General features: G+C 39.7%; 1 long non-coding RNA gene across 6 annotated transcripts; it reads left to right on the forward strand.

Annotated features, from left to right (window-relative positions):
* The first annotated feature begins 1,600 nt into the window (after positions 1–1,600).
* Positions 1,601–14,330, forward strand: LOC121992477. Of its 6 annotated transcripts, none has more exons than XR_006114915.1 (4): positions 1,601–2,176; positions 2,272–2,338; positions 2,545–2,607; positions 14,142–14,330. It is a non-coding gene; the product is annotated as an uncharacterized LOC121992477 (long non-coding RNA). The 6 variants fall into 6 exon arrangements; XR_006114919.1 differs by having other exon boundaries at positions 2,558–2,607; XR_006114916.1 differs by lacking the exon at positions 14,142–14,330 and adding an exon at positions 3,673–3,957.
* Positions 14,331–14,672: the final 342 nt, after the last annotated feature.

A 14,672-nucleotide genomic window follows, 5' to 3' on the forward strand; every position in this document is an offset into this window, starting at 1 on the left:
AGATCTGAAAGAGCATTATCTTTAGAGCCTTCTCTATGCGAAGCATGGACTCATTCTCTTGTAGTTGTAGCCACAAGCTTTTCTTCTCTTAATCCTGGGATTATAGTAATTGGCGATAACACTGTAGAGTTTCCTCGATGCCAGTGATGAGTTCGGATTGCGAATTTAGTTTGCCTTGTAATTGAATCATCTCATCACTAGGAATAGTAGGGGCAGTCTATAGCTCATTTACTCTCTCGCTTAAAACTTTATTAACTCTCTCCAGGTCCATGGCTAGTTGGCTTAAATGTAGGCTTGAAGCATGGAACTAGATAAAGTAACAATATAATTACACTTCATAACAGTGAACTAAGGGAGTTTAATTGAAAACTTACTGTGGTAGCATGGTGATTATGTTCATCAGCATGCTGAGAGATTGTACTCCTTTGCATTTGTCTTTGGAATTGTAACCATGATTCAGCCAATGAACTCTTCAACTTGAGTATCCCATAGATGAGAGAGAGGTAGATTCTAGCTCTAATTGAGATGGAAGCCTTTGGGATTGTTTAAAAAGGCAAAGAGAGTTAGTAGAGGTTGGGGGCCTTGGAGAGGAAGCAAGGGAAAGTTTAGGTGCTTGTGATAGAACCAGAGGAGGTTAGGTAGATGACCTTGGCCTAACTAACACAGGATTTTGCTCAATTAATGGTCTGCCTAACACGGGGTTTAGATGGAGGAGGAACAAAGGTTTGCATAAGAGATGGTGAGGTTATCGGGGTGTCTGATGTCATCTCGGTAGTAGGAATAACTGGAGGAATAGCACGAGACATAAGGATAAGAAGGGATGGTCTCATCATATTAAGTACAAAACAAGAACGACTATATGTTGGGAATCCAGGCTCATTATCTCGGGCATAGGAGATCTCTCATAGGGTGATTGGAATTTGTTTGACAATAGGTATAGTAGGCATATGTGGACCCGAAGCCTCTGGGCAAGGCTTTTTGTGCCTGACGATGAAGAGATTATCCAAATTTGTTGAGCTAGAGGAGGGTTCCTTAGTCGGTCCAGCTGGAGGAAGTAAACCAAGAGAGGAGGAGGTTTGAATCAGACGATGTTCCTCCAGTAAGTCCTCTCCTAACTTGGCCAGAGTTGCCCTCGTTAATTAAGTGTTCTTATACAAGAAAGATGGAAGAATAGCCTCAGCTAGGGATAAAAGTAAGGGTTAAAAAACTTATATAACCAACAAGTGAGATATGACAAACAATCATTTATAAGGAGAAAAAACTTACCAAAGGGAGCACTCAATTCTGTGTCGGCTGAACTAAATCCAAAAGTAGACAATAATCCTTCTATGGTTAGCATAGGCAGGTTATGTAAATACAACAACAAATAACAATTAAATAATAATATTTAATATGCAAATAGCCTTAATGGAATTTTTAGAAATTTTTTGGAGCTTTTTCAGAGTTCGCATGAAGTAGTTTATGGGGATGAATTAATAGGTGTAAGAAAGGCTGTTTGGGAATACCCATATATGGGAGTTGATTAAGGAAATAATCTAGACTTTAATAAAGGAAACCTAGGTTTTATTTATTTCCTTTTTCTTATTTTTCCTTTTCCTATGTCTTTTCTTCGTGCCCTATTCTTCTTCCACGCCGAAACCCCTCTTCCTCTTCTTCGTTGAGCTCGCGACACCAACCTTTCTTCTTCTTTTTCCCACTGAGCCCAAACTTCTCTCCCATTTCACTCTCACGCCGTCGCTACCATCTACTCCCGAGCCTTCACCTCCTCGCGATCTCTCACCCGTGCCCTAATTTTTCCTTCCGATCTTCTGTCGCATCGACGCCGCCGCACGAAGCAGCGCCGACGTCGTACAACTGACGCCTCACCGAAGCTTCCTCTCCCCTACTGACGTCTCATTGTCGCTGAGGTCCTCACCGCGTCGATCACCACAGAGAGCACCGTCGGCACCAGCCTCACGTCTTTGCCCTAGAGCGTCGTCACCTCCTTTCTGCCCTTTTCTAATCTTGAGCTTTTGTGCCAGCACAGATCCATCATCGTGTACCCTAGCAACACTGTTTCCACCCGAGGGCAAGGTTTTCTTCAACTCAGTTGAAGGGACTTTGTGGCGTCATCGATCACCGGTGTCGACCAAGGCGTAATTGTTGGATGCCACCCATCAAGCCACGAGATGGAATAGTGTGCCCTCTCCACCTCTATTTTTCCCTTGTTACTGAACATAATTCCCTTGTTGGTCTGAATTGTAATCAACTGATGTTGTTCTCTATTTTTAGGGAGTTGCAGGTTTAATCAGTAGCATTACTGCTCTGTTGATTCGGGTTGGCAAGTGTTGAGTTGGAGGTAAATCTATTATTTTGACATAATGATACTAATTTTATTAAAGTATTGGGTTAGTCCGAAAAGTGGAATGATTAGGGTTTAAGAAACTAACCTAGTTGACCTGTGGATTAAATATCGTTAGGGTCTAATTAGGTTTGGGTATTTTATTTAGCTGTTTAATTTATATGAATTTTGCTAAATAAAATATATGTATTGATTGATGCAAGATTCTAATTCCAGACGAGCATCTCAATGTCGGTTTGGTTGACACGATCTACATTTTGGGGCGGGTACTTCTGACTTATCTTCTTGATATAGTCATTTTAGATATGCATAATAATTTATTTCTAGTAGTAATGATTATGTTTGCATCTGCTTTGGTATGTCACTATTTGGTTCTTGTAGTTTGCCTATAGTCTTGTCTGTTGTGCATTCATGGTTATATTCTCTTGTTTGTTGCCATGTTTACTCCTGTTCATAGAAATAGTGAAAAACATTGCCCTACTCTGTAATAACCTAGTTATTTGATATATTTGATTTGTGTACCTAGATTTAGGTTACTTGGATCATTGAATGATTTATTTCTTTTATGGTGCATGTTATATGGAGGTGTATACTGTTTGTATCTACATATTTAGTGTCATACACCATCTTGCATGATTTCATTTTGAGCGATTGTCGACTCTATTATTATTGAGCACATCGTTAGTAATATGATATGCACATGCAACCACTCATAGGTTAGTGGTATATCAGGCAGTGTGTGTGCAGTTTGCTTTGTCAGTGCTTCGCTGGTCCACTCATGGGTAGCGTGTCGCTGCGTGATAGCACGCCAGGGATCCCTCCTCTGGACTATCTTAGGGAGATGAGAGCATTGCGCTCCCCCACTCTATTTAGGGTAGGAGGATAGGTGTACTCCGACAGGATTCTGTCCACTCGGTCATTCAGGAGCAGTGATGGCAGAGTGCACAGTTGTCATAGCTCTACCCACTCGGTCTCACCATCGCGTGTGAGATGGGTGACTGGTGACAGGGGTGACACATGTCATTTTGCATCATTTTGCATGATTGCATTTATTGCTTGTGATTACTGCATATTGTTTGCTGCAGTTTGGTGGTTGCATATGTTTTACATGCATACAGGTGACATTTTGTATCTGGTCTGATGACCCTTATGTTCCGGATAGGAGGTTCTAGTGAGTACAGTTTTCTTTAGCCCTTTTCAGTCTGCATTTCCTACTTTTGTTCAGGAAACTGTATCGCATAGTTATTACTGTTAGTTATAACTTATTATGTATATCTATCTGGTATCTGCTGAGTTCTTGGACTCACCCCATTGATATATTTTTTTTTCAGATATAGGGTAGATACTTGTGGAGTCACTTGGAGTATCTTGTCTGCCGGTCCTACGTCACATCCGAAGACCGCTTAGAGTTTCATTTACTCTTTACTTATATTTGGTATTTGGTGTTTTTGGTGTTGTTATTGTATTTGTGTTTTGTGGTTGTTGTCTAAAGCCTATCCGGCTAGCAGTTGTTTTTAGTTTGTATGGTTTTTCTTTATCGATTTTTCGCGGTGTTGGTTTTTAGTATAGCCGAGTGAGCTGTTAAATATATATATATAGCTGTGTGGTTGTGTTTATTTTATTCCAACCGAGTGGGTTGATGATATAAACTGCTTGGTTGTGTATATATTCCAGCCTTGTGTGGCTGATGTATATTTTGTATGTAGTAATGCTTCAGATTGTCACCCGTACAGGGGAGATGCTGTCGAAATTTCTTCTGGCAGGGACTACCTGTGGCGTGACAATTTATTTGGTATCAGAGCCCAGGTTTTCGAGGCTTATTTCTTGTGTTTTGGATTTCGTGTTTTGGTTTCTCAATGTGACTTTTTCGAGTTTTGGGACCAGGCAGCAGCAGGACATCTCCAAGCTATAAGAGGTATGTTAGTACATTATTATTATACATTCTTGTTAGTATATGCATTGTTGACTATGATAGTTATGACATGTATTATCACTTTTTATTAGTACCTGTCTGGTTATTGTTGCATATATTACATGTATTGGGTCAACCACTGATGATGGTCGACCTTAATAGTGATCAAGGATTATAATCTCAGGTGATTTTTCATAACATAACACCAGTAGTTTTAGCTTCTTTTACTACTAGTTAGATAGGAGTTGGAGACATATACCAGTCTTTGCTAGTATTAGCTGAGTAATGGATAGTATTTGTATATTCATATTGACTCAGCCAGTAGAGTATCGATTTATCTTAGTTAATTTCGTAAGTAGATAATTAATTTACTCTGTTAGATCGGTTAGTAAAAGACTAATTTACACTTGTTGATCTGGGTAGTCGTGGATCGATATACCTTAGTCGCTTTGTAGAGGATTAATGCATTCTTGTTGGATTAGTTAGTAGATGACCGAATTATTATGTTGGTCCAATCAGTAGGGGATCGTCATACTCTATTTTTTTTTGAGGTTCTAATTTTTGGGTTATTCGTGCTTAGTTAGATATCCTGAGCATATTTGAGTACATAGCTTGTACCGATGTGGAAAATACTGAATTAGTCGTATACCATTATCGGCTTGGTCAGTCTATAAAGGATCGATGTATCCTTTTCCATGGGGACTTTGATCATGGACTGTTTGCACCTGGTCAGATGACTTAAAAGGTACAATCGGATAGGTGACCCCCACTGATGTGGACAAAGGTAGAGCTACCCGCTTAACCCATATGAGATACAATCGTTACTAGGATGTATAACTTGGAGAGTACCTTCAGATACATGATTTGTACTGGCATGAGAAAGTTGAAGATAGTTGCTTAACCTTTAAGTGATCAGGTACCACGTGAAGGAAGCAGATGATGATACAAGAGATCCAGGAATCACTTGGTGATTACTTTGAGGTGTTTGGAGAGAGGGAAATCCCCTACCTCTTGGGGTAGCATGATAGTTTATAAGACGATAATCAGTCAACTCGCCTAAGGTTGTTCCATTGGGGGTTCTGACTCATAAACTAATTGGATATAATTAGTAGGGTTTTATACTCATATCTAATGGATTGATTGTATCTCTACTATTTCGAGTGTTATTGATTATTGATTCGAAAAAAAATCAAGTGAGACCTTGGATTTCAGTTGTGATACACCTTTGGTAGGATGGTAATATATTTCTATATCTCGCTAGTACCCCATGATTAGAGTGGGTCATTAGGAGTTAAATATGTGAGAACATGACTGGTTTGTTTCACTAAAGATATATGATAATAAACTTTCCCCATTAGATATATACTCTGTGGTGGTACGACACAGACTTGAAATGTTGAACCATGGCGAGTATTTTCATTCCTGGCCTTTATTAGTTCTTTTGAACTTAGAGCATGATTAATACTGGATGATTAGGCTGATATACCTTGGATTGTGTTTGATTGTTGTTTTCCTGCTTGGTACTTATGCTTGATTTTTGAGGTAAACTAGTTATGTTTTGTATAGTCTCGTTTCTTGATTCCTGAACTCTATTTTATATGGTAGAGGAGGTAGTATAGGGATTGACTAGTTGATTAGGTTAATATGTTGATTATGCATATCTAGGTTGTGTGTACATATGATTGGTATGTGTTGTAGGAGTCGTATGTTAAACTGTCTGTTTGCAGGAGGTGTGAGTATACATGTCCAGTTAGGGTTTTTGTAGGTTTCTTATGAATTATACCTATATGGTTAGGTGTACGGGTTTGATTGTATTATTGGAGATATCTTGTCAATTTAATCTTTGTTGTAGTATGTGTACATCTGTTTGGTGTATTATTGGAAGTATCTTTTCGATTAAGTCTGTGTTGTGGTTAGGTGTACCTGATTGATTATATTATTGGAGGTATTTTGTTGATTACATCTGTTTTGTGGTTGCACTCATGTCTGTTATGTTTTATTGGAAGTGTTGTGCTGATTACACTCATAGTGAATGTATATATACGTTAGGTGAGTATTGTTTGAGGTGTATTGTCGATTATACCTACGTTGATACATGCCCATGTGTTGGGTATGTATTGTTGGAGGTATCATGCTGATTATACCTGTGAGTGTGTGCGTTTGGCGTGTACTAATTGGAGGATCATGTCAATCATACCTATGTTGTGTGTGCACGTGAGTCAGGTGTATTATTGGTGGCATCATGATGATTCTACCTATGTTGAGTGTATACATTATGTCGTTGATTGTATTACCCTGTCAACTAATTCTCCTATTGGTGGGTGACCTACTACGATGTTGAGAGAGTTGACAATGGATTTGATATGTTTACTAGGTTGTTATACCCTTGGTTGCCCACAGTGACCTGTAGTAGAGCGATCTCGTGCATTCTCTAGCTAGATAGTTAGATGTCTTGATCACTTATGGATTGTTTGTGGTGGAGTGTTGCTCCCACATATTATAGATCGTTTGTGGAGGAGCGTTGCTCCCATATATTGAGGATTACTTGTGGTAGAGCATTGCTCCCACATATGTTGTTTTTCTTGTGATGGAGAGTTGCTCTCACAGTCGATGATCTATTCCTTGATGTTTATTGTAGGGGATCTTTGAGGATGTTTGATGTACGGACATTATAAGTTCTTGCTTTTATCATTTAGGCTTATGTGCCCTAGATGTTATCATGGGCTCGATGATTTGGGTATCCCTAGGATATTAGATCAGTATTCGTTATTTTTATTGACGACGTGGTGATCTATTCCCGACCCAAGGTATATCACGTAGACCATCTTCACATAGTTCTAAGGATGTTTCGACAGGAACATTTATATGTGAAATTTGGTAGTGTGTATTTTGATTGTTTTATGTGAAATGATTGAGACACATAGTCACTAGTAGGGGTATACCGTGGATCCACAGGAGATAGAGGTTGTTACCAGTTGGGAGTTGTCGTAGTCTATATAGGAGACTCGCAACTTCCTTTGTTGACCTAGTTATTACCGGAGGTTCGTTGAGGGTTTTCCTCGCATTGCTATGCCACTGACACGCCTGACCAGAAATGGTGTGATGTTCACATGGTCAGAAGCCTACGAGACTAGCTTCTAGGAGCTGAAGCGGAGATTGGTGTCGACACCGATTTTGGTTTTACCTTCTGGAGAGGACGGATTCGTACTCTACACTTACGCTTCTCTACAGGGTTTGAGCATTGTTTTGATGCAGCATGACAAGGTAGTCTCTTACACTTCACGTCAGTTGAAAGTACATGATCTGGAGCCGGCCGCCATTATATTTGCTTTAAATTTTGGCTGCATCATCTATATGGTATCACATTTAAGATTTCACTGCTCATAAGATTCTCAAATATCTTTTCACCCAGAAGGAACTCAATCCCCGACAGAGGAGATGGATGGAGTTCCTGGAGGATTACGATTGTATCATTAGCCACCACCCGAGGAAAGCTAATGTGGTTGACAATGCGCTTAGCCGGAAGTCCGAAGGGACTTTAGCATGCCACTGAATTTTAGTCATGGACTTGATTTAGGGTTTTCTTCGAATTAGGCCTTGAGGAGTAGGGATGGACATAGCAGGGTATCCTTATTATCATGGTTGCTCAGTCGTCGATTGGGACGAGGATCCGAGAGGCCCAAGCCCGTGGTTGGCACTTACAGTCCATTAGCAGCCAGATAGCTTTTGGGCAGTAGTCCGAGATCACCCGAGATGATGAGGGTATTACTTATTTCTGAGGTAGATTATGCATACCTCAATCTCATCCGGTCTTAGAGGAGGTACTTCAGGAGGCTCATTGCTATCGATTTGCCATCCACCCAAAAGGAACCTGTATGTATCGAGATTTGAGGCGTTCCTATCAGTAGAATGGCATGAAGAAAGACATCGCGGATTTTGTAGCTAGATGTCTAGTTTGACTATGGATTTTGTGGTATGATTGCCTAGGACACAACGAGGCCATGATGCGACTTGGGTAATTGTTGATCAATTAACCAAATCCGCACACTACTTAGCGATTTGGAAGACCGATTCTCTAGATCGATTGGCAGAGCTGTATGGTCGGCAGGTCATCAGATGGCGTGGTGTTCCCTTGAGTATAATATCTAATAGAGACCCCCGGTTCTGGCAAAGTCTACAGCATGCCTTGGACACGCAGCTCCATTTTAGTACGACATTCCATCCGCAGACAGACAGATAGTCAAAGCGGACCATCCAGACTCTAGAGGACTTCCTGAGGCCTTGTGTTAAGTATTTCGGAGGTATATGGGAGGATCACCTGCCATTGTGGTGTTCCTCTACAACAACAACTATCAATCGACAATCCGGATGACACCGTTTGAAGCGTTGTATGGTAGGTTTTGTCGGACACCCACCCTCTAGGAGGAGGTTGGGGAGGCCCAACTACTAGGACCTCAGAGAGCTCGACAGGAGGCAGAGTTGATCCGCACTATCAGATGAAGGATGTCCGAGGCGCAGGACCGTCAGAAGCATTATGTTAATCGGAGATGTAGACCCTTAGAGTTTTCTACCGGGGTCCATGTATTTTCTGAGAGTCTCACCCAAGAATGGGGTAAAGAGATTTGGCCTCCGAGGTAAGTTTGCTCCATGTCGTTACATTGGGCCTTTTCAGATCTTGGAGAGGATTAGAGCGGTAGCTTACCGTCTGGCGCTACCATCGTCTCTAGCAGGCGTTTACGATGTATATCATGTGTTCATGCTGAGGAGATATGTGCCCGACCTAATACATATTTTGTCAGATATATCAGTTCTCATTCAGCTTGACACAGCTTGACACACTACCTACGAGGAAGTTCCGGTATGAATTCTGGACCACAGAGAGCGTCAGCTGCGGAATAAGACTATCCGACTGGTTAAAGTCGGATGTTAGTATCATTCTGACGAGAAGGCTACCTGGGAGCTCAAGGTTAAAATTCGAACTCGATACCCCCATTTGTTTATTTGAGGTATGTAGGTTAGACTTCTGTTTAGAATTTATACTGGTTGTTTATTGCTAATTTTACTGATGGTAAATAACAAAATTTAGGGATCAAATTTTTATTAGTGGGGGAGAATGTAAAATATAACAACAAATAATAATTAAATAATAATGTTTAATATGCAAATAGCCTTAACAGAATTTTTAGAAATTTTTAGAAATGTTTAGAAATTTTCTGAGAATTTTTCGGAGTTCGTATGAGGTAGTTTATGGGGATGAATTAATAGGCATAAGAAAGGTTGTTTGGAAATACCCATATATGGGAGTTGATTAAGAAAGTAATCTAGATTTTAATAAAGGAAACCTAGGTTTTATTTGTTAGAGTGTATACTAAAAGTCTAGCTTTTTGTAAACATTTATTTATGAAATAAACGAATCACATTGGTCAAATGTCTATATTTATATGCTAAGTGTAGTTGTTCAATTAATTTATATTGTAGATAACATGGTGTGTGGTGTCACACACAGAAGATCATATTATCAATTCCTTATAAATTATAGACTGTAGCTCACGACTAAGATGGATAGAAACAAACCATTGGAATAGTCGTAGTGTAATTTGGTATTAGTTTATCTTGACTATAAAATTACACTTGTACACTATGAGTGTATTGAGTAGGATCATTTGAGGTAGTTTCTTTTTATACTGACTACATAAAAGAACATGATCTCTATTATTATGGAAGTGTGTGCTCTTAATCCTGATATAACAACAAGCACGTATACTTAGTATTTATTTCTTTGACTTATCAAAGGGTGAGATTTAGCTCGATAAATCAAAAGGCCTGATAAGTTGGAAAATAATATTATTTATATGGTGTGTTGTTGGTTATAGAAGAAAACTGTGTCCTAGGAATCTAGGTTGATGATGTCCCTAAGAGGAGCTCATTAGGATTGTCATATAAACCCTGCAGGTGGACTTAGTTCGACATGACGATAAGGTTGAGTGGTACTACTCTTGGAGCTAGATATTAATTAAGTGAGTTATCAGTAACTCATTTAATTAGTTGACATTCTATATCTTAAACATAGGGAAATTAACATACTCATGATATGAAGGAGCCCATATAGTAATATGGGATTGGCGCGGTAGTTTAATAATAACTCTTTAGTGGTATGAGTTATTATTGATGAACTAGAGTTGGGTGTTCGGGGTGAACACGGGAAGCTCAAGTTCATCGGAAGACCAAACCCAATTCCTCCTCTCGGTCCCTGTCATAGCCTCTTAGTTATAAAGTTTTATACCCACTTAAACCCACCTTCTTACCCATCGCAAGGTGGTCGGCCAAGCCAAGCGTGGAGCCCAAGCAAGGGTCGGCCAAGATAAGGCTTGGATAGGTTGAAGTGTGGCCAGCCTAGCTTGAACCCAAGCTTAGGTGGTCGACCACAATAAAATTAAAAGGATTTTATTTTTTAAAATCTTTCCTTATGTGGAAGCCATGATTTAAAAGAGAGTTTTAAAATTAAATCTTTCCTTTTATAGTTTCTACAAAAGATTAAGAGAAAGGTTTGATATCTTTCCTTATTTGTAGATTGAAAGGAAGATTTTAATTTTGGAGAAAACTTTCCTTATTGTAATCATCCACATGTTTTAATAGAGAGATTTTAATTTATAAAAGTTTCCTTTTATAACCAACCATGAAGGGAATTTTTAAAGATAAATTTTTATTTTAAAAATTTTCGGAAACAAATTAGGAAGTTTTAATTTTGTGTTTAAAACTTTCCTTGTTTAGAGGATTTGAGGTGGCTGACCAATAGAAACAAGAAAATGAAATTTTAATTAAATTTTCCTTTCTTTGGCAAGGAAATTAAGGAAGTTTTAATTAAAACTTTCCTTATTTGCCAAGACCAAGGATTATAAAAGAGAGGGTAGAGGTGCCTCACCTCACAACATATCTTCTATTATTCCCCTCCTATTCTTCTTCCTTGTGTGGTCGGCGGCATCTTCATCTCAAGGAGCATGGTTGGTGGTCGGATCTTGTTAGAGGAAGAAGGAGAGATAGGAGGCTTTGTTTCTTAGCATCCCTTGGAGCTTGGTTGGTGGCCGAAAGTTCTTCATCTCTTGAAGATTGTTGGTGGTCGAAACTTGCTTGGAGAAGAAGGAAGCTTGGGTGGATTCTCGTCTTGGTAGATCGTCGCCCACATGACGTCTGAGGTAAGAAGAGGAATACGATAGAAGATCGTGAGGTCTATAAGCTACAAAAGGTATAACTAGTTATTAGTTTCCGCATCATAACTAGTTTATTCTTTTGTTTAGATCTTGAAATACCAAACAAAAAAGGCTAATGTTTCTAGGTTTCAAATTTATGATTCGAGTTTGTGTTTCTTTTGTTTTTTGATCTTGTGATTCGATTGTTCTTAATGGTTAAACCTAGGGTTGCTATAAGGAGATTAAATATTGAATTTCGTTGAAAGGCTTTGTCTAGGAAGTGGTGGATGATCACATACCCAAGAAGGCCTAGTACCTCGTCATGTTTAACTTGGAAGCCGATCTCTGAAATAAATATTTAATCGAATTTGTAATATGGGTGGATTTGGATTAATAATGTTAAGCATCGTTTGCGATCCAAGTCTAAACCTCTAAGAACAGATAAGTTGAATTTGGAATCAATAATGTTAAGTTCTGTTTGCGATTCAAAATTTAATTTCTAAAGAACACAATAGGTTGTCAGGAAAGGTTCAGGACTTGTACAAAATTTTTGTACAGGGGAACCGGTACAATATTCCTAGTAGCAACCAACATTATTTATTTCCTTTTTCTTATTTTTCCTATGTCTTTTCTTTGTGCCCTATTCTTCTTCCACGCCGAAACCCCTCTTCCTCTTCTTCTTTGAGCTCATGACACCAACCTTTCTTCTTCTTTTTCCCCCGCTGAGCCCGAACTTCTCTCTCGTTTCCCTCTCGCGCCGCCACCACCTACTCCCGAGCCTTCACCTCCTCGTGATCTCTCCCCCTTGCCCTAATTTTCCCTTCCGATCTTCTGTAGCATCGACGTCGCCGCAAGGAGCAGCGCCGACGCTGTACAATCGACGCTTTACTGAAGCTTCCTTTCCCCTACCGACGACTCATCGTCGCGGAGGTCCTCATCGCACCGATCACCACAGAGAGCACTCTCGGCACCAGCCTCGCGTCTCTGCCCTAGTGCGCCGTCACTTCCTTTCTGCCCTTTTCCGATCTTGAGATTTCGTGCCGACACAAAGCCACCATCGTGTACCCTAGCGACACTGTTTCCACCCCAGGGCAAGGTTTTCTTCAACTCAATTGTGGGACTTTGTGGCATCATCGATCACCGGTGTCGGCCAAGGCGTAATTGTTGGACGCCACCCATCGAGCCATGAGAAGGAATAGTGTGCCCTCTCCACCTCTGTCTTCCCTTGTTGGTCTGAATTGTAATCAACCGATGTTGTTCTCCATTTTCAGGGAGTTGCAGGTTCAATCAGTAGCATTACTGCTCTATTGATTCGGGTTGGAAAGTGTTGAATTGGAGGTAAATCTATTATTTTGACATAATGATACAAATTTTATTAAAGGATTGGGTTAGTCCGAAAAGTGGAACGATTAGAGTTTAAGAAACTAACCTAGTTGACCTGTGGATTTAATATAGTTAGGGTTAATGCCTACGATCGATTAGGGTTTTTCGCTAATTAGGTTTGGGTATTTTATTTAGCTATTTAATTTATATGAATTTTGCTAAATAAAATATATGTATTGATTGATACAAGACTCTAATTCGAGACGAGTGTCTCGACGTCGGTTTGGTTGACACGATCTATGTTTTGAGGCGGGTACTTCTAACTTATCTTCTTGATATAGTCATTTTAGATATGCATAATAATTTATTTCTAGTAGAAATGATTATGTTTGCATCTGCTTTGGTATGCCACTATTTGGTTCTTGTAGTTTGCCTATATTCTTGTTTGTTGTACATTCATGGTTATATTCTCTTGTTTGTTGTCATGTTTACTCCTGTTCATAGGAATAGTGACATACATTGCCCTACTGTGCAGTAGTCTAGTTATTTGATATATCTGATTTGTGTAGCTGGATTTAGGTTACCTAGATCATTGTATGATTTATTTCTTTTATGGTGCTTGTTATATGGAGGTGTATACTGTTTGTATCTACATGTTTAGTGTCATGCACTATCTTGCACAATTGCATGCTGAACAATTGTCGGTTCCATTATTGTTGAGCACATCGTTAGTTACATGATCTGCACACGCAACCAATCATGGGTTAGTAGTATATCAGGCAGTGTGTGTGCAGTTTGCTCTGTCAGTGCTCCGCTGGTCCACTCATGGGTTGCGTGTCGCAGCGTGGTAGTACGTCAGGGATCCCTCCTCTGGACTGTCTCAGGGAGATGAGAGCATTGCGCTCCCCAACTCTGTTTGGAGTAGGACGATAGGTGTATTCCAACAGCATCCTGTCCACTCAGTCACTCCGGAGAAGTGATGACAGAGTGCACAGTTGCCATAGCCCTACTCACTCGGTCTCACCATCACGTGTGAGATTGCTGACTAGTGATAGGGATGACACTTATCATTTTGCATCATTTTGCATAATTACATTTATTGCTTGTGATTACTGCATATTGTTTGCTGCATTTTGGTGGTTGCATATGTTTTACATGCATACAGGTGACATTTTGTATCTGATCTGATGACCCTTATATTTCGGATAAGAGGTTCTAGTGAGTACAATTTTCTTTAGCCCTTTTCAGTCTGCATTTCCTACTTTTGTTCAGGAAACTGTATCACATAGTTATTACTGTTAGTTATAACTTATTATGTATGTCTATCTAGTATCCGCTGAGTTCTTGGATTCACCCTGTTGATATTTTTTTTCTTCAGATACCAGGTAGATACTTGTGGAGTCGCTTGGAGTATCCTGTCTATCGGTCCTACATCACATCCAAATACCACTTCGAGTTTCATTTACGCTTTACTTGTATTTGGTATTTAGTGTTTTTGGTGTTGTTATTGTATTTGTGTCATTCTTGTTGTTGTGTAAAGCCTAGCCGGCTAGCAGTTATTTTTAGTTTGTATGATTTTTCTTTATCAATTTTCCGCTATGTTGGTTTTTAGTACAGCCGAGTGGGCTGTTAAATATATATATAGCTGCGTGGTTGTGTTTATTTTGTTCCAGCCGAGTGGGCTGATGATATAAACTGTATGGTTGTGTATATATTCCAGCCGTTGTTGCTGATGTATATTTTGTATGTAGTAATGCTTCAGATTGTCATCCGTACAGGGAGATGTTGTCGAAATTTCTTCTGGCAGGGACTACCTGGGGCGTGACAGGTTAAACTTGGCACCTTTTAGTTTTCCTATAGAGATGCAAAGGGTAGGATCTACAAAGATATCACCTAAGTTGGGGATAGG

Source organism: Zingiber officinale, chromosome 6B (assembly GCF_018446385.1).
Source record: "Zingiber officinale cultivar Zhangliang chromosome 6B, Zo_v1.1, whole genome shotgun sequence".
In the NCBI taxonomy this organism is placed as follows: Eukaryota; Viridiplantae; Streptophyta; class Magnoliopsida; order Zingiberales; family Zingiberaceae; genus Zingiber; species Zingiber officinale.